General features: G+C 42.9%; 1 protein-coding gene across 3 annotated transcripts in view; it reads right to left on the bottom strand.

The window, feature by feature from the left end:
- GLIS1 (GLIS family zinc finger 1) overlaps nt 1-23,413 on the bottom strand; it is a 243,432-nt gene that overhangs the window by 74,847 nt on the left and 145,172 nt on the right. The window lies entirely within an intron of this gene.

Genomic DNA, 23,413 nt, shown 5'->3' with positions numbered 1-23,413 from the left:
GGATTTGAATACCGCATTCTCCCTGGGGTGAGCTATAAGGGCAATTTCTTATCTCAAATTTACTCTTAGGGCAGCAGTACCGTGTTGTGGGGTCACAAGACCGAGATCACATGCAGTATCAAGCATGCACGTCACATCACTACGTCGACATCCGCATGTGCGCAGAGGACATCCAGACACAGCTCTGAGTTCGGGGAAAGAAGCATGTGGTTCCTGTGGGGGTGGGGCTGAGGGCAGAGTGGGGCGGGGCCAGGTGTACTCTTTTTTTTTTATTTTTTAAAGAGGAAATCTGGATTCTCCAGTGATACCTTTTGGTTCCCTACCGCCACTGTCATCCCAGACAGAAGGGCTCGAATACTTTCCTTAAATGGCCTATTTTGATGGCATTGAAATATATCCTGGTTATTTTTATTTAGTTATTCAGTTTTCTATTCTGTTCTCCCAGGAGAGCTCAGAACGGTTTACATGAGTTTATTCAGGTACTCAAGCATTTTTCCCTGTCTGTCCTGGTGGGCTCACAATCTAACTAATGTACCTGGGGCAATGGGGGGATTAAGTGACTTGCCCAGGGTCACAAGGAGCAGCATAGGATTTGAACCCACAACATCAGGGTGCTGAGGCTGTAGAGTTAACCACTGCTACCACTCTAGAAATCAAAATGTAGTGAAAGTGAGCCAAGTATAGGACATTCAAGCCATTGTGACATCACTGATGAGGTTGGCTCTTAGGCATTGGTGGAATAAGGCATTGTGATGTCACAATACCAGCTCTGGTGATCAGAGGCTGAAACTTTTCACGCTATTTATTTATTCAATTTTCGACAGTGTTCTCCCAGGGAAGCTCAGAATGGTTTCAGATGAATTTATTCAGGTACTCAAGCATTTTTCCCTGTCTGTTCCTATCTGTCTAATGTACCTGGACCAATGGGGGGATTAAGTGACTTGCCCAGGGTCAGAAGGAGCAGCGTGGGTTTGAACCCACAACCCCAGGGTGCTGAGAATGTAGCTTTGACCACTGCATCACACTCTCCCCTCCACTGCGCCACACTTTCCCCAGTCTGCCAAACACTAGTATCGCACCAATACCCTTCTTTCCCGTGCCTTGCCCATATGATATGGAATTGAAGGAGAATGGGGGTGTTAGCCTGGTGATACATGAGTCACACATCTTGAATGTTGAATTTGAGTGTGCTCCAACCAATCTCAACTGAGGACAGAACTCTTTATTGAAATTACAAGTGAGATCCTGAACTACAGTCAGTTCCAACTACCAGGTGCAGAGTAACTTTCTCTCCAACCCTGGGGCAGCATTTACCTCTTTTCAAAACACACTTGTGTCCTTCATGCACTTACATTATTAGATAACACTTCTTGCAAGATCAAGGTTATTCTCTAGTGAAAATGATTGCTTAATGGTTTCTTTTAAAGGCAATATTGGGAGAGCAATTCTAGGCCCGAGCACTTAAGAATGAAGAAGTGATTAGAATTTATGGGGAAAAGTGAATCATTTCGCTAATGGTTTCCCCTTTTATTATAATGATTGCCCCCATTATGTCACCCAGTGTAAATGGACTGTGAAATAACTTGTTTCAAGTTTATTTAAAATTTAAAATTTATAAATTTCAATCAGACTTTCAACATATAAAATAAGGTTAGTATTTGACAATTAAAAACTACATGACAAACTCAAACAAAGACGGACGGGAACAGATGGAAAAAGGGGAAAAGAGAACAATTAAGGAAAAAACGACAGGGAGGGGAAGGATGTTGCCTATTGCTGTCAGCATGTGATTAGCCCTTACAAGGGCAATTAGGTATCGAATGCATCTTGGAACAGAAATGTTTTCAGCTTTGTTTTAAAATGAAGCAGAGAGAATTCTTCACGAAGGTAATTAGGAATAGAATTCCAAAGGGATGGCGCAGTCACTGCAAAGTTATTTGATCTTATCGTGTTAATATATTTTAGAGATGGAACTGCAAAAAGGTTTTGTGTCATAGAGTGAAGTGCTTTAGATCAGTGTTCTTCAACCTTTTTACACCCGTGGACCGGCAGAAATAAAAAAATTATTTTGTGGACTGGCAAACTACTAAGACCAAAATAAAAAAACACATTTCTGTCCCGTCTCCGCAAGCTCGGTCCCCACAAGCCATCTGATCCCATCTGCACAAGCCTCAGTTATGATTTTATATTGAACATATTTTATTAAAGTATAAAAAGAAACAATATTCTGTACAATTGTCATTTTATAAATATAAATATTCTGAGCAAGGACCAGCAAAACCCCTGTCTCCCCTCCCCTTCACATATATCTCCTCTACTATCAAGAAAACTAAACAAGCCAAATTATTACAGAATGCTACACAGAAATATCATGCTAACAGAATACTGCAGTCACACATGATAGGAATAGTGTTAGGCTTTGCAGTCCCCAGTTATGTCTCTAGCAGGATATATATTTCAAATCTGATATATTGTAATGACAAAATAGAAATAAAATGATTTTTTTCTACCTTTTGTGGTCTCTGCTTTCATCTTCTTTCCACTCTTCCTTCCAGCGTCTGCCCGTTCCATCCACTGTCTGGCCTCTCCCCCTTCCATATGTATCTGACTTCTTTCTATGCCCCTCTCCCCTTTCCATCCAGCCTCCTCTCTCCTTTTTACATCATTCATTCCAGCTTCACTGCTTTCTTCATTTTTATCTCTCCTACACCAGATCTAGCATCTTTATCCCTCTCTCATTTCTCTGCTGACCCCCTTTCCAGCATCAATCTCTCTCTACTTTCTCATTCCTCTGTCTCTCCCCTTTCCCTCATCTGATCTCTCCATTCCACCCTGACCCCCTTCCCCACCTGTAATCTCCCTGCCAGCTGTTTCTTTCCTTTTTCCTTTCTCCTTTCCCTCCTTCCCCCTATCCAACATTAACTCTCTTCCTATCCCTTTCCCTCCTCCCCTCCCAGTAGCATCTCTCCTTCTACCTCCCTCCAGGTCCAGTAGCAGCTCTCCCTTTATCCAGCAGCTTCCCAGCCTCCAACAGTGGCTTCCTCTCCTTCCAGCAGCTCTCAGTACTTGCCTGCAGCAGTGATTTACTTAGGCAGCCTTGGGTCCGTTGCCGCCTCTGAGGAAAGGGGAAGTTGCTAAAGTGAATCACTGCCCTGGTAAGTACAGAGCTGCTAGGAGAGGAGACAGCCACTGTTGAAGGCTCCCCATGATCTTACTCCTGCTGTGCCCTGCACATTCGCGACCCCCCCCCCCCAAGCCGGCAAAAACAGCTTTGCACCGCAGGCCCTGCCGCCCAAGACAAGCCGGAGGCCACTACCCGCCGCATCCTGCACGTAGGCAGACTCTCAGCACAAACGCTGCTGATGGCCCCAATTGACATGCTGACCTCCCCGCGCACACTGACCATCTCCTCTCTGCCTGCACTTTCCCCGCTGCCCTCTTCGGCGACTCGGCAGGGGCAGCGATCAAGACAGGCTGCCAACGTCGGGACCTTCCCTCTCTGAGTCCCGCCTATTTTGTTTCAACTTCCTGTTTCCGCATAGGCGAGACTCACAGAGGGAATGGCCGACGTCGGCAGCCTGTCTTGATCGCCTGAGGCTGGGAGGAACAGAAGATTTCCGCAAACACCACCAGGGCAGGAAATTTAACAGCGTCCATCTCGCCGGTCCTGCGTGGACCGGCATGAATTTTCTGTGGACTGACACCGGTCCGCGGACCGGCAGTTGAAGAACTGTGCTTTAGATGGACAATTAGGGAATTAGTAAGCTATTGATAAATTCAGGTTGGTTACTTTGGCATGTCTTGAATGTAAGAAATAGAATTTTATAACTAATTCTGTGTTCAACAGGCAACCAATGTGCTTTGCGCAAGAGGGGGGAAACGTGGTCGTATTTTTTAGTGTTAAATATAATTTTTATTGCAATGTTTTGCACAATTTGGTGGCGTCTTAGTTCTTTTTTTTGTTATGCCCGTTATGCCTTTATAAAGAGTGTTGTGATATCACTAAGGAATGAATTAGCATGTTTAAAGAAGAAGGTTCCAACAGTTTAGCAAGAGATTACATTACATTAGTGATTTCTATTCCGCCATTACCTTGCGGTTCAAGGCAGAATACAAAAGGAGTTATCTGGCCATTTCCAGAGGAATTGAAGAGTAGAGCGAGTTGCTTCAGAGAATTGGGATGAGTCTTGCAGTGTTAGTTTGTCTTCAAGGATTTCTTGAATAGCATGGTTTTTATTTCTTTTCTGAACAATTTGTAGTCTGGGGTTGTTATCAGTAAATTGGAGAGTTGGTAGTCTAGTTTTGCTGCTTGTGCGGCTAGAAGGCCATCGTACAGTTTTTTTCATTTCACGTCTCTGATTGGAGGATGCGTGAACGGTTTGTGGGTTCTTCTATGTCTGGTTGAGGTAGTTTGGATTAGGTGGTTGTTTAGGTAGGCTGGGCTGTCTCCGTTTATGGTTATAAATAGTCGGCAGTAGAATTTGAATTGTACTCTTGCTTGTATTGGGAGCCAGTGTGAGTCGAGGTATGCCGCTGTGACGTGGTCGTGTTTCCTCAGTGAATACATAAGTCTTAGCGCTGTGTTTTGAACTGATCATTCCCTACCTACAATAATTACACTGGCTTACAAAACATACAAAATCCCTACAACTCCATCTAATAGTTGCATTCAGCTTCCCCAATTGTGCGGTTTCACAGAGATCTTGATGCTGTGGAGGTTCCTCAACAGATAGGAGGGAATCTCAGTCACTGCACAATAGCAGCACCTAATGGTCAAACTGAGGCCACACATACCAGGAGCCAGAGAACGCGATGGTCCGTAGCCCCTGACCATGGGCTGTCACTGCAGTAGCTGCTGGGCTAGATAAGAGGGAGAGAGGGGAGACCTGAAATTTATGTGCCAGGTCCAGCTGCAAATGAAGGTCCCTTTGTCTTAAGTGCAAAGCACACTTTTGCAAAATCCCTGGATAGCTGTGAATGAAATTCTCATGGTGCCAGAACCCAGTCCCGACTCTGACTGAGTTGGAAGTACATAGGAGCAGAAGGAAAGCTATCATATGTTTCTACTGCGGCCTGAAGCGCTAAATTCTCTGCCGCTCATAGAATTTCTATGAGTGTCGGAGTATTTAGCATCCCCAGGCTGCAGTAGAAACCTCTACCGCAGCTTAGTAAAAGGGGGCCTAAGTGGGTTATGCTTATCAAACTCCTCTTGTCTTGTATCTTATGTCTATACATTCCATTTCCGCTTTCCCCTGTTCTGTCTATCAAGATATTTTAATGTGTGTCGTGTTGACATTGGAAGTAATATTCGTTGCTGGAGAATGTGATGAGAGCAGTTAGCTGAGCAGGATTTAAAAAAAAAAAAAAGGTTTGACTCATTTCCTAAAACAGAAGTCCACAAGCCATTATTTGAATGTCACACATTACTTATATCCAAGACTAGAATAAATAAATACGAAGGCCAGAAGTTCATTCAGCATCATTTGATGTTATTCCTAGCATAGTAAGGATTATGAGTAATGAATAAGCATCTGTTTCTGTGTTACCCGAAAACATGAATAGTTTAAAAAGCTGACATTATTCATTACAAGCTTAATTTTTTTAAGCTATTATAAGGGTTTAATATGCCTATGCCCTGCATAGGGCCTGCTCTTATTATTGGAAGCTGAGCAGGGTCGGGCCTGGTTGCCAATTTTTCCCACACCATCTCAGCTAAACTTCCTATAGGAACCTACTGCTTGAGCCATCAGCCAATCAAATGGCTTTTAGGTGTCACCTGATAATTGTTACACACACTTCCTTGCAGGCATGCCATCCCCTCAATGTACGTGCTCAGACACAGATTTTCAACCCACCAGAACATTTACAGATTTTAAATAATCACTACAATTTTTATCACTCCCCAGTCTCACTTGTACTTCTCCTCCAAGCCCATTGTCTTTAATTTCAACACTGTCCATGCTTGCTTTGAATTAAGAGTTCTTCCCACACTAGGGACATATATAGCACACTGGCTGTACACACTCAAGCAATTTCACCACAGCCAGAGTCTGTCTACCCTACTTCCAAAACGTTAGTAACAACAAGAGTGCTTTGGCACTGCTGAGAATGACTAATAGATCAAACAACTCTGGTTTATTGATGGGATTTTGAGGTCAAAATTTCTCAACTTATACAAAAGTATATATAGTACTTCAAAATGAACTAGTACATCATGGATGTGTTTTTCCACAATACAGATTGTACAACTATTTAAAAAAAAACAAAAAAACACCATCATATGATCTACAGGCAGTCCCCGAGTTAAGAATGAGTTACACTTCCCCCTCCATATTCACAAATTCCGTATCTACAGATTCGCTTATTCGCAGTTTTAAACCTAAACATACTTTTTCTTTTTTCAGGCTATTTTAAGCCCTGAAAGCACCCATTAAGCCTTACCTGGTGGTCTAGCGGGTTTTCGGGGCAGAAGCAATCTTCCCACTCAAGGCAGCCATTTCCTGTGAACGATCTGCATGGGGCAAGAGCGTGGGAAGATCGCTCCTGCCTGAAAACCCGCTAGACCACCAGGTAAGGCTTAAGGGGGGGCTTTTAGGGCTTAAAATAGCCGGGGGAAGCGGGGGTTAGGGGCAGAACCGGCCCGAATATTATTTGCGGTTTTTTCATATTCACGGCCCAGCTGTGCCCCTAACCCCTGCGGAGGGGGAAGTATACATTTTTAAAGCTGTTCTTAAGTTAGATCTGTATGTAACTCAGAACTTGTAGATTTTAAGATTCTTGCTGCTTACCTCTGCTCCCAGCTGACAAAAGGGCCAACCAGTGTTCCCTCTAAGGTACAGCATGCAAAACCACACAGTTTTTAATGTGGCCATGTATCACTCATGAATCTGCTGCGGGAGAAGTGTAGGAATCTCTGCCACTGGAAATACTGCTCAGTGAAATCAAATGAAGTTGCTGCTGCGTTCTTAAGTACGAGTCGTACTTAAGTCAGGTGTCTGTAACTCGGGGACTACCTGTACACTTTCCCTTCAATATTCACGGGGGTTAGGGGCGGAGCCGGCCCATGAATATTGAAAAAACGTGAATAATTTTTAGGGACTGACTCTGACCCACCCCGCCTCCCTCCTGTCTCCCGGACCTCTCTACACTTTACCTGGTGGTCTATCGCTCCTGCCCCATGCAGAACCGTCAACAAAAATGGCTGCCGTGAGTTCCCGCTGTAGTCTCGTGAGACCACGGGAACTCACAGCAGTCATTCCCTTCACACATGGAATTTCTATCCATATGGATTCCACACTGCTATCTATGTCATACAGAATGTTGATTTGATTTGATTCAATTCCCTCTTTGACATATAGCGCCACCTCCCCCTCCAATTTGATCTACTCTATGCTTGCGATATAATTTGTACCCATGTAATACAGTATCCCATTGATTGTCCTCCTTCCACCAGGTCTCCGAGATGCCTATTATATCTACCTCATCATTCAGTGCAATATACTCTAACTCTCCTATTTTATTTTTTTAGTCTTCTAGCATTTGTATACAGACACTTCAAATGGTGGAAACTGTTATAAAGGACAAAATTACTGACCACATAGACAAACATTGGTTAATGGGACAGAGTCAACATGGGTTAAGGCAAGATAAAATCTTGCGTCACTGATCTGTCACAGTTTTCTGAGACTTGAATAAACATCTATACAAAATGAGCCAGTAGGTATTACTTATCTAAATTTTGAAACGTTTTTGACAAAGTCCCTCTTGAGAGACTCCTGAGGAAATTAAAAAGTCATGGGATATGAGACAATGTTCTCTTGTGGTCTGAAAACTGGTTAAAAGATATATAATAGAGTAGAGCTAGATTTTCTCAATAAATTCGCAGTTCGCGGACTCACTAGTTCACAGTATTCTCCGACCGCCTCTTCCTGTACTAAAGTAGGGCTTCACCAATCAGGAACTGCGTTTCAAAGCAGCTCCTGATTGGTGTAGCTTTACTTTAGTAACAGGAAGAGGCGGTCGAAGCATACTGCAAATGATTTCCTTCACTTGCCGGCACTCCAGCTGCCCTCTCCTGCCTTTTGTCAGGCGAAAAACCATATTTGCGGTTTTTCATAATTTATGGGGGGTTCCTGGAACAGAACCCCCTTGAATATCGGGGGAGTACTGTATTTATTAGTGGTCTAGATCTAATCTAATCTACAATTTGTGAGTCGCTCTATGCCTAAAGAGGTTCAAGGCGATGTACAATTCAAGAGAGGCAGGGAGGAAGAGGGAGGAGAGAAGAAGAGACCAGAGGAGGAATATGTACTAGGGTCAGGTAGTAAGGGGAACTAGCGGTACAATTTGCATTGAAAACAGTGATGGCTCAGTCCATGCATGCTACTACCGGTAATTGTCGATGGTGTGAATTGCCCTGAAGAGTTGTTTTTTTTCAAAATTTGAGATAATTGGCTTCGGTTTGATCAAATTTGCAGATGACACGAAACTTTTCAAAGCTGTTAAATCGCATGCAGATTGTGAGAAATTGCAAGAGAATTTTAGGATATTGAGCATCCAAATAACAGATAAAATCTAATTTGAACAAGTGCAAGGTGATGCGTATAACCCGATTATAGCTAGATAAAGCTAGATTCCACATTAGGGGTCACCATCTAGGAAAAGGACAAGACATTGAAATCTTCTACTCAGTGTGCAGTGGTGGCCAACCCCCCCCCCTCCCCGAATTTTAGGAAGTATTAGTAAAGAAATGCAGAATAAAACAAAAGACAGTCTAATGTCTCTTTTTGCGCCATTGTGTGACCTCACCTTGAGTACTATGTGCAATTCTGGTTGCTGCATCTCATAAAGGATACTGAGGGCCTTTTTCGATATGGCATCCAAATTCAAGTTTGGATGTTTTTTTGCAAGACGCACAAAAATCCAGTATCAAACATGCCCCTTTTCAAAACTGCAAAACGGCTGGGGGTTGTGTTTTGTTTTTGTTTTTTTTTGGAAAACGGCCATTTTTCAGATGCGCAACTATCTTTATGAACTATTAAATTTTATTTTTTTTAAACATGTCCAAAAGAAAAACACACAAGACCTGCCATTGAGATATAGGAAGGGCCAGCATTTTTAGCAGACTGGTCACACAGATGTCCCAGCAGAGCAGTGGGGCACCCTAGGGGGCGCTGCAGTGAACTTCACATAAAAGGTCCCAGGAACAGATCTCACTATAACCCCCTTATATTGCATGGTGAGCCCTCCAAAACCCATATACCTACTATACCCAACTGTACATCACACCAATAGCCCTTATGCCTGCAGGTGTCACCTATATGATGGTACAGTAGGGTTTTGGTGGGCTCACACCTTCCACCACAAGTGTAGCAGTTAGAGTGGGTCTGGGTCCCCATTTCTATAGTCCACTGCGCTGACCACTAGGCTATTCTAAGGACTTACTTGCTGCTCTACTAGGACTGGCCATAAGATCTGTAGCTGGCATCCAGACAGGGTATGCACTGCTTCTTTCTCATTATTTACCATCTTGTTGTTCAGAATCAGCAATGAAGTTAGCACTTGAGCATGTACATGAGATACATTATTAAAAAAACATGATTGACAGCAATCTCTGTGGCTGGTCCACGGTTATGGAATGCTCTGAATGGCGCATTAAGGCTGTGTCAAAATCTGAAGACTTTTAAGAAATCTCTGAAAACTCATCTGTTTGTCAGAGCAAACCTGTAGATTTGCAGACTTTTATCTTTTTCTGTAACCTATGATGGACGATTTGTAGAAGATTATATGTTTGTTATGTAATGATGTCGTAATAACTGGAGTTATATATGTACCTGCTGTATTCCGCTTAGGTTTTAAGCGGAATATAAATTTTTAAAATAAATAAAAATATTTGTGGGTGAGGTGGGAGGGGTCAGTGACCACTGGGGGAGTGTGGCGGTCATGCCTACATCCCTCCAGTGGTTATCTGATCAGTTGGGCACCTTTTTGGCACATATTCATTGTCTAAACAGATCTAGCCCCAAATGTCCAAATTATGCCCTAGACATATTGTAAAATGTTTAATTATGGCAGAAAAATGTTCAAGTCATAAGCCCGCACTAGTCCCTCCCACACCATGCCTCTAACAAACCCCCCCCCCCCATTTGAGATTTAGACGATTTAGAAGTCTAGAAAATACATTTTGAAAATAGTAAATTGCAAGGGTTTGACGAGAAAAACATCCACCCGCCTCTTTATGCCACTTTCTGGATGCTCTTCTCTTTTGGAAATGAGTCCCATAGTGGAATTAGAAATGGTACAAAGAAAGGTGACTAAAATGATTTAAGAGATGCCTGATGAATCAATTGTTTACTGTTTCAAAAAGTACAAAAATTAGGGAACATGCCAGGAAGCTACTAAGTAAACAGAATTTCAATCAATGCATACTTACCTAAACTAAACTAAACTAAACCTAAGGTTTATATACTGCATCATCTCCACAATCGTAGAGCTCGGCACGGTTTACAGGAGTTGAGAGAGAAAGGAACTCCAATGAAGGTTAAAGGGTATAGAGAAGGATGTTTGGGGGGCTTACGATGCCAAAGATGGGGTAAGTATTACATTATTGAAAACAGCCAGGTTTTCAGATGTTTGCGGAAGAGGATGTGTTAAAAGCAATTAGTGTAACTAGGCTTAAAAATGGACAAAGTTCTGAAAGAAACGTCCATTCAGCATTATTAAGGTGGCCCTGGGAAAAGCCACTGCTTATCCCTTGGTGTAAGCAACACGGAAACTTGCTACTTTGGGGATCCTTCAAGGATTTAGATTGGCCACTCTTGAAAACAGGGTACTGGACTACATAGACCTTTGCGCTGAACCAGTTTCACAGTATGGCAATTGTTATGTTCTTAACATCACCCAGTAAATTATATTTTTCATCCTACTATGGGGTGCTTTGTCTATTCAGAGGTGGACTGTCTGAAATGAGATTGAAAAATACAACTGAAGTGAGAGATCGCCTCTAGATGCAGGGTATCGAAAGCTACTTCCCTTCCGCAAGACAATTTATATATGCAAATGGTCTTTCTTTACACATGTAAACATTCTAATGCTGCCTCCTTGTTCACATGAATTCCACAGTAGCGTCCTTGACTTCCCAAAAGAAAAAATAGAGACCAACCCAAGTCAAACCATGAGCATAAAGAACTGGAACCGATGGCTCTTGTTCGTTTTCCATCTGTGATATCTGTAGCTCTGGCCCTTGAATATGACCCCATTTCGACTTATAATTTTACCCACATTTTGTTTTAATATGAGTGTACAGCTGGTTTCTTTTTTCTTTTTCTTTTAATCCAGTTTGCATTTCATATTTCCAGATGTTCAGCCTATTTTCTATTCCACATATCAAAGCCAGAAGGAAATCCATTTTGTTGTTGTTGATGGAAATATGCGGAAGGAGGCCAGGACGGTTATGATCCCAATGGCTGGAGGCCAAAGAAATATTAACATAGGCAGCGCAACACTACTGTTTCAAAACTCAAGATAATATTATCTATGAGGCTTTCAAATGAATTTCTCTCCATGACTTAGCCAACTTTTGTTATGTGGGACCCCCCCCCCAAATGATTCCCTGATCAGGAAATATTTGCTTGCAAGTTCTGGGGTGTGAAGGGTTAAACTGACAGAACCACAAATTGATGTGGACATTGGAGAGGGGGGGAGAGGAAGAGACATGCTATGTATGAGGTTCAACGAGGTGAAGCTGAAATGACAGAAGTCACATCACCAGTAAAATACTGCTTGTACTGTCTCCTTTGGTTTTCTATGGGTTCAAATCCCTTGCTGCTCCTTGTGACTCTGGGCAAGTCACTTAATCCCCTCATTGCCCCAGGTACACTAGATAGAGTTTGAGCCCACCGGGACAGATAGGGAAATATGATAAAATACCTGAATGTAAACCACTTACGATATAAGTGGTATATAAATAATAAAAATAAAAAATAATATTTTGAATTTGAATCTCTAATAACAATGCTTATCGTTTATACCAGTGTATTGTACACTGTGTACCTCCTGAGATTTCTGGTGTGCCACGACACACTGGCGAGGAGGAGAGTTGTTCACACCAGCTCTAGCTGCGAGGCACATCCTGTAGGAAGTCAACCAGTGTAGCTGACTCTCCTCCTGGCTGGCGTCTCTCTTCTTCTGATAGCAATAATAATAATAATAATAACTTTATTCTTCTATACCGCCACAATCTTGTGACTTCTAGGCGGTTTACAATCAAGGAAGCTGAACGTTCAGCGAGTTACAATATGCAGATGATCAGAGGAAATACAGAGTGCAGAAATTTTAAGAAAGCAAAAATATAAATATACAGTTTGCTGAGCGAGAATATAGGTTATACAGTTTGCTAAGGAATTTCAGAGAGGACCCGTTAGGAAAAGGTAACGCATTTCAAAAAATACAGTGAAAAATTACAATATGATAATAACAGTTTATATAAATCGCTAAATCGTGAAGTTCTATGCGGACTTATGAGGGGAGAGGGAATGGATAAGAGATCGGGAGGACCTTTATTGTGGATAGAGAGAAGAGCGGATCAGTTGTTCAGGTATTTCAGGAACAGGTATGTTTTTAGGCGTTTCCTGAATTCCTCATAAATGGTGGGTGAAAGCAATTGATCTAGGTCTTTACCCCATATGGCTGCTTGGTATGAGAGAAGGTATTCATGGTGTTTTTCAGTTTGCAACCTCTAACTGGAGGGGAAACGAAGTTTGAATGTGTACTTCTCTTGCGTCTGTTGATGGAAAATGAGAAAAGGTCTGTTATGTATTTGGGGGCTAGTCCATAAAGTACTTTGAAGCAGAGGCAGGCGAATTTAAACTTTACGCGTGCTTCTGTCGGCAGCCAGTGCAACTGCTGGTAATAAGGTGTCACGTGATCGAATTTCTTCAGCCCGAAGATAAGTCTGACTGCTGCATTTTGCATTATTTGAAGACGTCGCATATTCTTTTGGGAGATTGCTAAATAGGTGATGTTGCAGTGGTCAAGTTGACTTAGTACGAGGGATTGCACTAGGATTCTGAATGATGACGTATTGAAATATGATTTAATGGATCTAAGTTTCCAGAGAGTGAAAAAACCTTTTCTGATTACGGAGTCCACCTGGTCTTTCATGGTTAAGCATTGATCCAGAGTTACACCCGATATCTTCATGGTGGGCTGAATAGGGTAACTAAGTTCGTTGATGCTTAGCGGGGTTTTGTTGTCAAGTGGGTGTGGAGAGGCAACGAAAAATTTTGTTTTTTCTGGGTTGAGTTTGAGCTTGAAATCTGTCATCCATTGTTCCATCTCATTTATGGCTTCTGATGCCTTGGGAATGGTTTCCGAGATAGAGTTATCAAATGGGATGATGATCGTGAAATCATCTGCGTAACTGAATAGTTTTATTCCCAGTTGGGCTAATTGCACGCCCAATGAGGACATGTAGACGTTGAAAAGCAGTGGGGAGAGCGGGGAACCTTGTGGCACACCAGATGAGTTGCTCCAGATATCGGAGTGATCATGGTTGAAGCGTACCTGGTAGGTACGGGATGTAAGGAAGCAACTCCTGGATGGCTGTAATGGCGGGGTCGCAGCAAGACGAGCTTCCACGCATGCACAGACATTGATGCGGTGACGTAACGCGCATCGCGATGACTTCTGGATGCCTTCCGGCCGGGGCACTGCATTTAGTGTGCCACCAGTCGGAAAAGTTTGCGAGACACTGGTTTATATAGTGCATACTGGCCGAAAGAAATGTGCGACTAGTATAACTCAGGGGGTGAAGTACTTCTGTGCACAGAAGAAAAGCAGGATTCAAGGATGATTGTATCTGAGGATCTTAAACTTGACAAATGAGTAGGAATATGACAGCAAAAGGCAGAACAATGCTTTGATTCATAGGGAGAGAAAAGGCCAATAGGTAAAAGGAGATGATCAGGGCAGGATTTGTTGGGCCCAAGGCAAACAGCTATGTTGGAGCCCCTCATTGTAATTTAAATATATTTGAAAGCTCCCACAAATGGAGCCTTGCATGATTCTGACTACAGAGGAAAACTGGCAGAGGAAACAGCAGATAAAAGGTCTTGCTCCCTGGCTCCCCCTGCTGACTAGAAGGCAGTACACAGGGAGTGAGGAAGAATAGATAGACCTCTGTGGTGAACAATGGCTTCCCAGGGATCAATGAAGAAGTAAAGAGGATCATCCAAACAGTGAGAGAAGTTGGTGGTGAGGAATTCGTTGACATGATAAAGAAGTGGAAGAGCATCAGGAAGTGTTGACAAAAGAGGAGTTGGTAGACCTAGTCAAGTCATCTATAGAGGTGGCTTGTTCTTATAAATACTTCAGAACTCAACTGAAAACTTAACTCTTTTCAAAATACTTGGTCAAATAATTTCTTTTTGTCATTCTTAAATTGTTTCTAGTTTATAATCTTTTGTAAACCACGTAGAACTCATGGTTACGCGCTTAAGACGTATGATGTTATGTTATGTTAGAAGATGAGGAAGAAGAAGAAATAGAAGCAGAACCAGCAATGTGGACACTAAAAATTTGGTGAAGTTTTTCAGTCAGATGGCATAAAACCTAAAGGAAAATAATAATGCATTATGATCCTATGATGGAACATGGCATTAAAGTTACAAATATGATAAAGGAAGCCTTGCAGCCTCTCCAGAAAATGTTTAATGAATTGAAAAGACAAAACAATAACTCCCTATCACGAAGTTCTTTCACAGGTTCAAGAAAAAAAAAGTCCCATTATCAACAGCCATCAACAGCATCTGTGCCTGACATCATCAAGCCATCATCGTTCTCATCTGCTCAGCCTTCTTCACCTTCCAAAGTAGATGACCCTTCTCCCGTTTTAACAGGTCAATAGCAAAGAACAGCTTCACAAGAATGGAGAAGTTGTTGAGTACAATAGGCTAAGATATTTTTTACCAAATTAAATTTTCTTATTACAGTTTATATACAGGTATGCACATATGATTTCATTCTAAAATGTGTAACAATTCATATTATATTAATTTATAACATTTTATTGAAGTAATCCAATAAATATACAATAAAATAATACAATAAAACATTCATTACATTTAAATTCACAAGATTAATTTCCATCACATGTCTATCATTCTTTCAAGATATATTTCCATATAACCCATAACAAATCTCAATACATTTCCCCTGTTTCCTTTCCCCCTTCCCTTTCCCCCTATTTACCTCTCCCCCTTTCCCCCTCCCATTATGTTAAATTTAATTATAATATTGTAATGAATGAGTTAAACAAAAATACAATTTATTATCATCCCTCCTATACCCACCCCTACCCCTGAATAAAAGGTGACACCAAGAACCAAGTATTAGAATGCAAAGCTTCAATGTAAAGTATTAAGAATCATACTTCTTGCTCTAGAGGACAAATTTTGTATAAAAGGGAAGGGGGGAAGGGGAGGGGGGAAGTGAGGGGAAGGGGGGAAGGGAGGTGAGGGGTAGTAGCGGGTTGATTGGGGTCATATGAAAATATATTTTGAAGGAATGCTAGAAATATTTATGTAAATATGATAATTGTAATTCTGTTTGAAATGAAATCTATTTGTATTATATTACTTCCTTCAATAAAATGTTATAAACTAAAATGTGTAACAATTACACATTTCTTTATTGCATAAGCAGCACTTTGATGGAAAAGCATGCTGGTAATGTCTTACTGTGCATAATTTATCAATTAAACTTTACCATACCTGTATTTATGTATGAGTCAGGTGTGTTATTCAATAGCATTTAGTATTATCCACAGTATTTGGATCTTCTTCATACTGTCTCAGGAACTGGGTCGCAACCTCCACACGCTGTTGCTTGTGCAGATCAGTAAACTATTTGGGAACCCATTGTGCACTCACTTTCTTGTATCTCAAGTCGTCAAGCATTATGGTAAATTCAGATCCATAGCTGATACCCATATTTGCAGCCAATTGAGACACCATTATCCGTCGGTCTTCTCTAATCAAGGCACCTGCCTTGCCAATGTGCTCTTGTGTGCATGATGTTGATGGGCGACCAGAACAACCTTCATCAGTTATACCTGTTCGTTCCACTTTAAACCTTTTTACCCACTCATAAACCTTTCATTGATTCATGGTGCTATGTCTATACTGAGTCAATATCCGATGGTGAATTTCCCCAGGTTTCATTCCCTCTGCTCAAAGAAAGCGCACTACTGCATGTTGTTCTTCGATGGTGTAATCTTGCAATGGAGCATCCATGTTTCTGACCTCGTGACTGCCTCATGACTAAAGGCCAAGCGCTGCACTGTGCATGGACGAATTATCTAGCAATGTACAAGTACATATGTTGCATTTTGCTCTTTTCCGGTTATCACGTAATTTAACAATTGCTTTTAATTTTTGACTCACCCTTGTATATTCTCCAGCACTTTTAGAAAGGTTATTTTCCCATTCTTTACACCCAGAAAATCCTTTAAAACATTTCCCCAAGTGTGGATATTGATCGCAAAAGTCTTCAAATACTCACTGCTATAAATTCAATTGTAGGTCCACTATTGTGGAACCAGCTTCTCACACAAATTAGAACATTCAGCAAAAGTGGAACATTTAAAATAAAAAACAAAACACATTAACAACACACTTATTTATCAAGGCTTATTCAAGTAGATTTTAAGTGATGAAGCACAGCCTCTTTTGATTATTGCAGCTTATGAAAGAGTGACTTAAGTGAAGAAATATAGGCCATGTAACTGTCTATATAACATAACATAACTTTATTCTTCTATACCGCCACAATCATACGACTTCTAGGCGGTTTACACTGAAGAGAACTGGACAATCAGCGATTTACAAAATACAAATAGTAAAAGTACAATATATTTCTCACAAATAGTCAGAATAGAATTATTAAATTTAATATGACTTCTGTTTAGGAAATAGATCTGTCAAACAATACAGCCTTAATTTCTTTCCAAAATGCGCCATAGGTCAACCTGGTTCCATTGATGTACAATACACTTCCCCCTCCCCATTTGCGGATTCCCTACTCGCGATTTCACATAATTGCAATTTTTTTTGGGGGGGGAGGAGGGAAACCCCCCCCCCCCATATTTTTGTCTTCCCCCCGGCATCCTGGCCTTACCTGGCGGTCTAGCTGGTTTTCGGGGCAGGAGCGATCTTCCTACGCTCATGCCCCGTGCAGATAGCCATTAGGAAATGGCTGTGGGGAGTCCCCGTAGTCTCTCGAGAGACTACAGGAACTCCCCACAGTCATTTCTTAATGGCTATCTGCACGGGGCAGGAGCGTAAGAAGATCAAATAAGTGTGTTGTTAACAGTAGTCCAATATAGATAAAACCAATGACTGTACCAATAATCTAAAAGATAAAGGGTCAATGGAATAGTTATGGTTTTTGTGTTTGTGTTTGTTTTTATTGGATTTTAATTTGTATGGTATGATTATGGATGTTGTTTTGGGGATCCACTTAGGTAGTAGGCAAAATATAAATCAATAAACCAAACTATCCCCCTCTTTTACTAAGGTAAGCTGCGTGTTTTAGCGCGCGCTAAATGCGTCCGCAGGCTTATAATGTGCGCATTAGCGTTTAGCGCACGCTAAAACGCGTAGCGCACCTTAGTAAAAGGAGTCCTATATGTGCAATTACAGGAAAGAAACTACATTTGGCTGTAGTTACAGAAAAATTAAATGATGTTTCTGTGCCCTGTTTGACATACCACTGTTTTCTTCAGGTCAGTGACAAAAGCTTTCAGGTTGGCAACAGGGCATTAATCATCACTGGTTTTTCTTCTCAAAACATTCTAATAGCTGTAATTGCTCTGACCAGCTATCTTGTTGCACTAGGCCATTTTTAATGTTGAAATCATGGTTGGCCTCAAAAAACCAAACAAAAAGAATTTACCAACAAACAATATATAATATAAAAGATAGTTGGTAAGAATTATCTTGGATCAATCACCATTGGAGGCACGTGGCACTTTAAGGAAATCAAGCAAACACTCCAAAAAGTAAGAGGAATGGAATTGACTAAAAGGTTTCATAACGGGCTTCATTTTCCCTCCGGGTAACCAACAGCCCCGGGCAGGAATTCATGAGTGAACAAGCACTTAGAACAACGTCTAAATAAATCCTGCCCCGTACATCATATAACCTTAGATAAATAAATATAAAGTGCAAACGTGCATCCAATGTGGGAACCAAGAAAAAATACAAAAAAATGCAAAAAATATATATATCAAAAAGAACCCAAAAACTTCAAAATAAAAAAAAAAAGGAAACAAATATCCCCACGTATGAAACCACATATCAGAAAAAAGTCCCAAAAAAGATAAAAAGAAAAAGTTCAATAATCCATATAAAGATTCATATTAAATCCGTCTTCAATACATGTGCAATGTGATATCCCATATTGTGAAAGAATAGTAAATCGTGTCTCTGTTCGAAAAAATGGATAATAAATAAATAAATAATATTTCCATTCACACAATCAACCAAATGAATGGATAACTTAGCTCATATATTAGCGATTGGCTGGTCCAGAACGTCCTCTCCGACGTCAGAATTGACGTCGGAAAGACTTCCTGTCGGCTTTAGTAGCTGCAGCATGGCGATAAGAGCAGGAGAAAAGGAGAGGCTTTTTTTTTTTTTTCTTCGCGCTGACCGGCAGAAATTCAACCGGCGGTTGCTCTTCAGTTCAAAGGTGAGATGGAGGGAGGGAGATGGCGGGGACCGCGCGATCTTGATTGCCTCACTGCGGGGACAAGTCCATTCACCGCTCCACGGGGCGGTGAATGGCCTTGTCCCCGTCCCGCAGAGGCCACTATTTTTTGTTCCCCGTTTCGGCGGGTTACCCGCGGCTAAACGCGGCTAGCCACGGTTAACCGCCACCGTGTCATTCTCTATTGTACAGGAACAATGCTCTGCTTCCCACCAGGGCCCATTTCATCAGGATTACAGTTCCTACAAACAGAAGGACCATCATGTCTATGTTTACTGAAAGCTTCCTATACCGCTACTAATGACTGGGGAGCCAATTCAGAGTGATTTACATGAGCTTCTGTAATGGTGTTACAATACAGAGTTAGCATTTTCTGAGATGATTTTCAATATGTACACATTTATACCATAGTCAATCATCCTATATATATACACATATAATACTAGTATCGAGTACTATGTTCATACTAAATCCTACTTATTTGCACACATAAAACCTTTATCGTGTTCTTTGTTGTGTTCCTAATGGGGACCAGCCAGCTATCTCCTCTATGTTGCTTTATTAGCTAAAGTAGTCTGTGAAGAAGGTATGTCTAGCCAGGGATACCAGACGTACGGATTTACCCGGACTTGTCCTCTATAAAGAGGGGGGGTTTTCAAAACCTGGCACTTTGTTCGGGTTTTGAAAAGCTTCCAGCTCGGGACCGCGTCAAGAGAGCATCTGTGCATGCGTGAATGCAATGCAGAGAAGTAACGCGCACGTGCGCACGCATGATAGAAACCTTCAAGATCCTGAAGGGCATAGAAAAAGTAGACAGGGACAGATTTTTCAAATTATGGGGAACCACAAGTACAAGGGGGCACTCGGAGAAATTGAAAGGGGACAGGTTTAGAACAAACGCTAGGAAGTTCTTTTTCACCCAGAGGGTGGTGGATACATGGAACGCGCTTCCGGAGGTTGTGGTAAGCAGGAACATGTTACAGGGCTTCAAAGAAGGTTTGGACAGGTTCCTAGAGGACAAAGGGATTGAGGGGTACAGATAGGAGTAGAGGTAGGTTATAGGGATAGGAGTAGAGGTAGGTTATAGAAATAGTCAGGGACCACTGCTCAGGCAATAGGCCTGATGGGCCACCGCGGGAGCGGACCGCTGGGCGAGATGGACCTTTGGTCTGCCTCAGCGGAGGCAACTTCTTGTGTTCTTATGTGACATCGTCGTGCCACACCTGCACATGCCTAGATGCCTTCCCGACACGGCTTTGAGCACGAGAACAGGTTGAGGGGGCGGGGCAGGGGTGGAATGGGGCGTGACTTGGTCAGAACGGGGCGGGGCTGGTTAGAACTAGGCGGGGCCATGGGTCTGGATTTCAAAGTAGTAAAATCTGGTAACCCTCTGCCTAGCATATGTCGGTACGAGAAATCAGAAGCAATAAACGAGAAACTGAAGCAACCCCGATTCACAAGGTGCATTGGCAGCTGGCATCGTCACTGCAAATGAGTTACGACTGCAAGAGAGAAGACTTCACAGCTGTAGCGCAGCACTATGAAAAGCAGTTCATTTAACATTTATTGGATTGGTTCAACAAGCTACCTTTATGCGCTCAGAGAGGAAAGAGCTATTCATACAGGCTGCTGACGTGACAGACAGGCTACAGACAGAAAACTCCAAAACGCTCCGTGCCAAAGCATTTCACGTGATAGACAGGAAACTTTAACGTCTGGGGAAAGTATTGAAGGTGCTTCTGGACACCCTGAAAATGATTACTCTTTCTGGCCTACTATACACCAAAGTTTTATAAATATTCCCACTGCTGCCGCCTCCACCACAACCCACAAATACAAAATGTTATGAGAAGAATGGAGGCTGGCATACCGACTGCGTTCGAACGCTTTAGATGCCTCTCTCCAACTGGCTGGCTTTAAAACATTATTGACCCTAAGGCCGCAGGCTTCTCCTGGGACCAATTTACAACATCACACAAGGATACTTTGCCCTACATAACATAAGCCAGGCTACTAAATCACAGCTGAGAAAGAATTAAAGTTTACTTTACATCACGGAGCTCCATGAAGCTGCCCAGCAGAATCAGATTTTTATACAAATTCTTAATCCTTTCAATTAGTAGAGATGAGTTTTCCTTTGTAGCTTCACAGCCTCTCCAGTAATAGAAAACAGCTGTCAACACGTTTTGTGAGGCTCTGATCATAGGCCACACTTGCAAAAAAAAAATAAATAAAAAAATAAAAATTCCTCCCTGAGGTTTCATTTGTGTCTGGAGATGCATGACTCCTTTCAGTTTATGACGTGCAAATCCTAGTTACTAAAGGAATCGGGGGCTTCCAACTACTGGTGCCGTGAGAACGAATGAGGAAAGTATTCTTCACAGGAAAAATGATTTCAAGGCACAATTCATTCTGTGAGGGGGCTGATGAAAAACCAGTCCATGCATTAACTAGATCAGACATGGGCAACTCCGGTCCTCGAGGGCCAGAATCCAGTCGGGTTTTCAGGATTTCCCCAAATATGCATTGAAAGCAGTGCATGCAAATTGATCTCATGCATCTTCATTGGGGAAATCCTGAAAGCCCAACTGGATTCCGGCCCTCAAGGACCGGAGTTGCCCATGTCTGAACTAGAGTATAAAACCACAATGTTGTTTAGGGGCAGTGGTGTAGAAAGGGGGGCGGGCAGACCCCACAGTCTTGGTGGGGTACCGGCACTTCTCCTTCTCTCCGCTCCCGCTCCTTCCCACTCCTCCCCTGTCGCAAGGGCGCCTTCCCTCCCCACCCTACCGTACCTCTAGCTCTTCGCCGGCGCAAGCAGCGGCTCCAACCTGCTGCTCGCGCCGGCCTCGGTGCTCCCCTCTGACGTTACTTCTGGGACCCGCGACTAGGAAATGACTTGAGAGGGGAAGCCAGTGCCGGTGCGGGCAGCAAGTTGGAGACGCTGCTCATACCGGGGAAGCTAACAAGGTACAGGGGAAGGGAAAGGGGGAGCAGGAAAGGAGCAGGGGGGTGGAGAAGAGGGTGAGGGAGTGCCACCACCCCAGGCGCCTCCCACTCTCACTACGCCAGCGCTTAGGGGAAGTATAGTGAGGCTCATATTCTGTAAATGGCACCTTAAGTTAGGCACCCTAGTGGCCAGTGGCATTGTAAGGAGGGGCAAGCGGGGGCCATCTTGCTCAGGCGCAGGCACTCTTCCTCCTCTCTACTCCTCCCCCTGCCGTGTGCGTGCCCCTGCCCTTTCCCCATACCTTGTTAATTTTGGCACGAGCAGCCACCAGCTCGCTGCCCGCGTCGGCTTCGGCACTTTCTCCGACATCGCATCCAGGACCTACGCCTAGGGAGTGGCATCAGAGAGAGCACCGAAGCCAAGGCGGGCAGTATGTCGTGGCCACTCGCACTGAAGTTAAAAAGGTACAGGGAAGAGGGGTGCGCATTCATGGCAGGGGAGGCGGGAAAGAGGGCAGGGAGGGGCACCGCCACCCCAGGCAAACACTCACCCTCGTTACGACACTGCTACTGGCGCCTAACTTAACTGGAAAACGCCATTCAAAAATGATTCAAAATTTTTTTTTTTTTAAATGCAGGTACAAACCGGCACCTGCACCGTGGCTAGAGGCATTTTACAATACCTAACGCCACGGTAGGCCTGGCTAACTCCAGAGGTGATGTTAGACGTCATAAAGTGCTTCTGTAGCCGCAATTCACATGAAAGGTGGGCGCTGGAAATGTACGCCTTGAAAAACCCTGGCCTACACTTCCAGCGCGTACACTTGAACACAGAATTGTGATCAGTCTAGATATGGCTTAAAGAACCTGGATCTGATATTTAAGAAAGATTTGACTGGGCAGACGAGAACAAATCCCTTAGGGTCGCTCAGAGGTGTAACCAGACCTCAAATTTCGATTGGGTGACTGGGTGGTCACAAGTGGTCTCCACATCCCTTCCCTCCTTCTGGGCCAACTCGAGCATCAAAGTACGCGATGCCAGCACTTGGACAGTGCTCCCGACTGGAGCAAGTGGGAAAGGGAGGAGTTCTTGTCACTGGAGAACCCTTGTTGCTGGTGAAGCTTGAAGGCCATGAGATGGCCCGTTCAGAGCGCTGCTACTGCGGCTGTTTTTGGATGCCTCAGAGGTATGTCAGTCTCACGGTGGGGTTCTGCTGCACAGGGGAATGTGAGGGAGGGATAGAAAGATGTTGTACAAGGTGAGAGGGGGGGAAAGATGCTGCACATGGGGGGGGGGGAGAGGAAGGAAGAGATGATTGTTGTACATGAAAAAAATAAGACATTCCCGAAAATAAGCCCTAGTGCGTTTTTGGACCCAAAATTAATATAAGACACTGTCTTATTTCGGAGAAACATGGTAGGAACTGAAAGGCCAATGCTAAAACGTTCTACCATGGATTGATAAAAGGGGGCTTGAATTTGGTGAAGCCCCTGGCTATTTTGAACCATTTTGTAATTTTCCACTCAGTAAAAAGATCCACCTGAGGTAAACATTATCTAGCTCTGCATTTTCTATCAGCACAAGGAGACATTTAAAAGAAATTCTTCCTCCATGTTTTCTGATCAAGCGACAAAATCTTGGAATGCTTTGCCTCTTGAAGTAAGATTGGAAACTTCTTGTTTGAGCTTTAAGAAG

The sequence above is a fragment of the Geotrypetes seraphini genome, chromosome 12 (genome assembly GCF_902459505.1).
Source record: "Geotrypetes seraphini chromosome 12, aGeoSer1.1, whole genome shotgun sequence".
Classification (NCBI taxonomy): Eukaryota; Metazoa; Chordata; class Amphibia; order Gymnophiona; family Dermophiidae; genus Geotrypetes; species Geotrypetes seraphini.
This window is presented reverse-complemented; position numbering and strand designations above follow the sequence as displayed.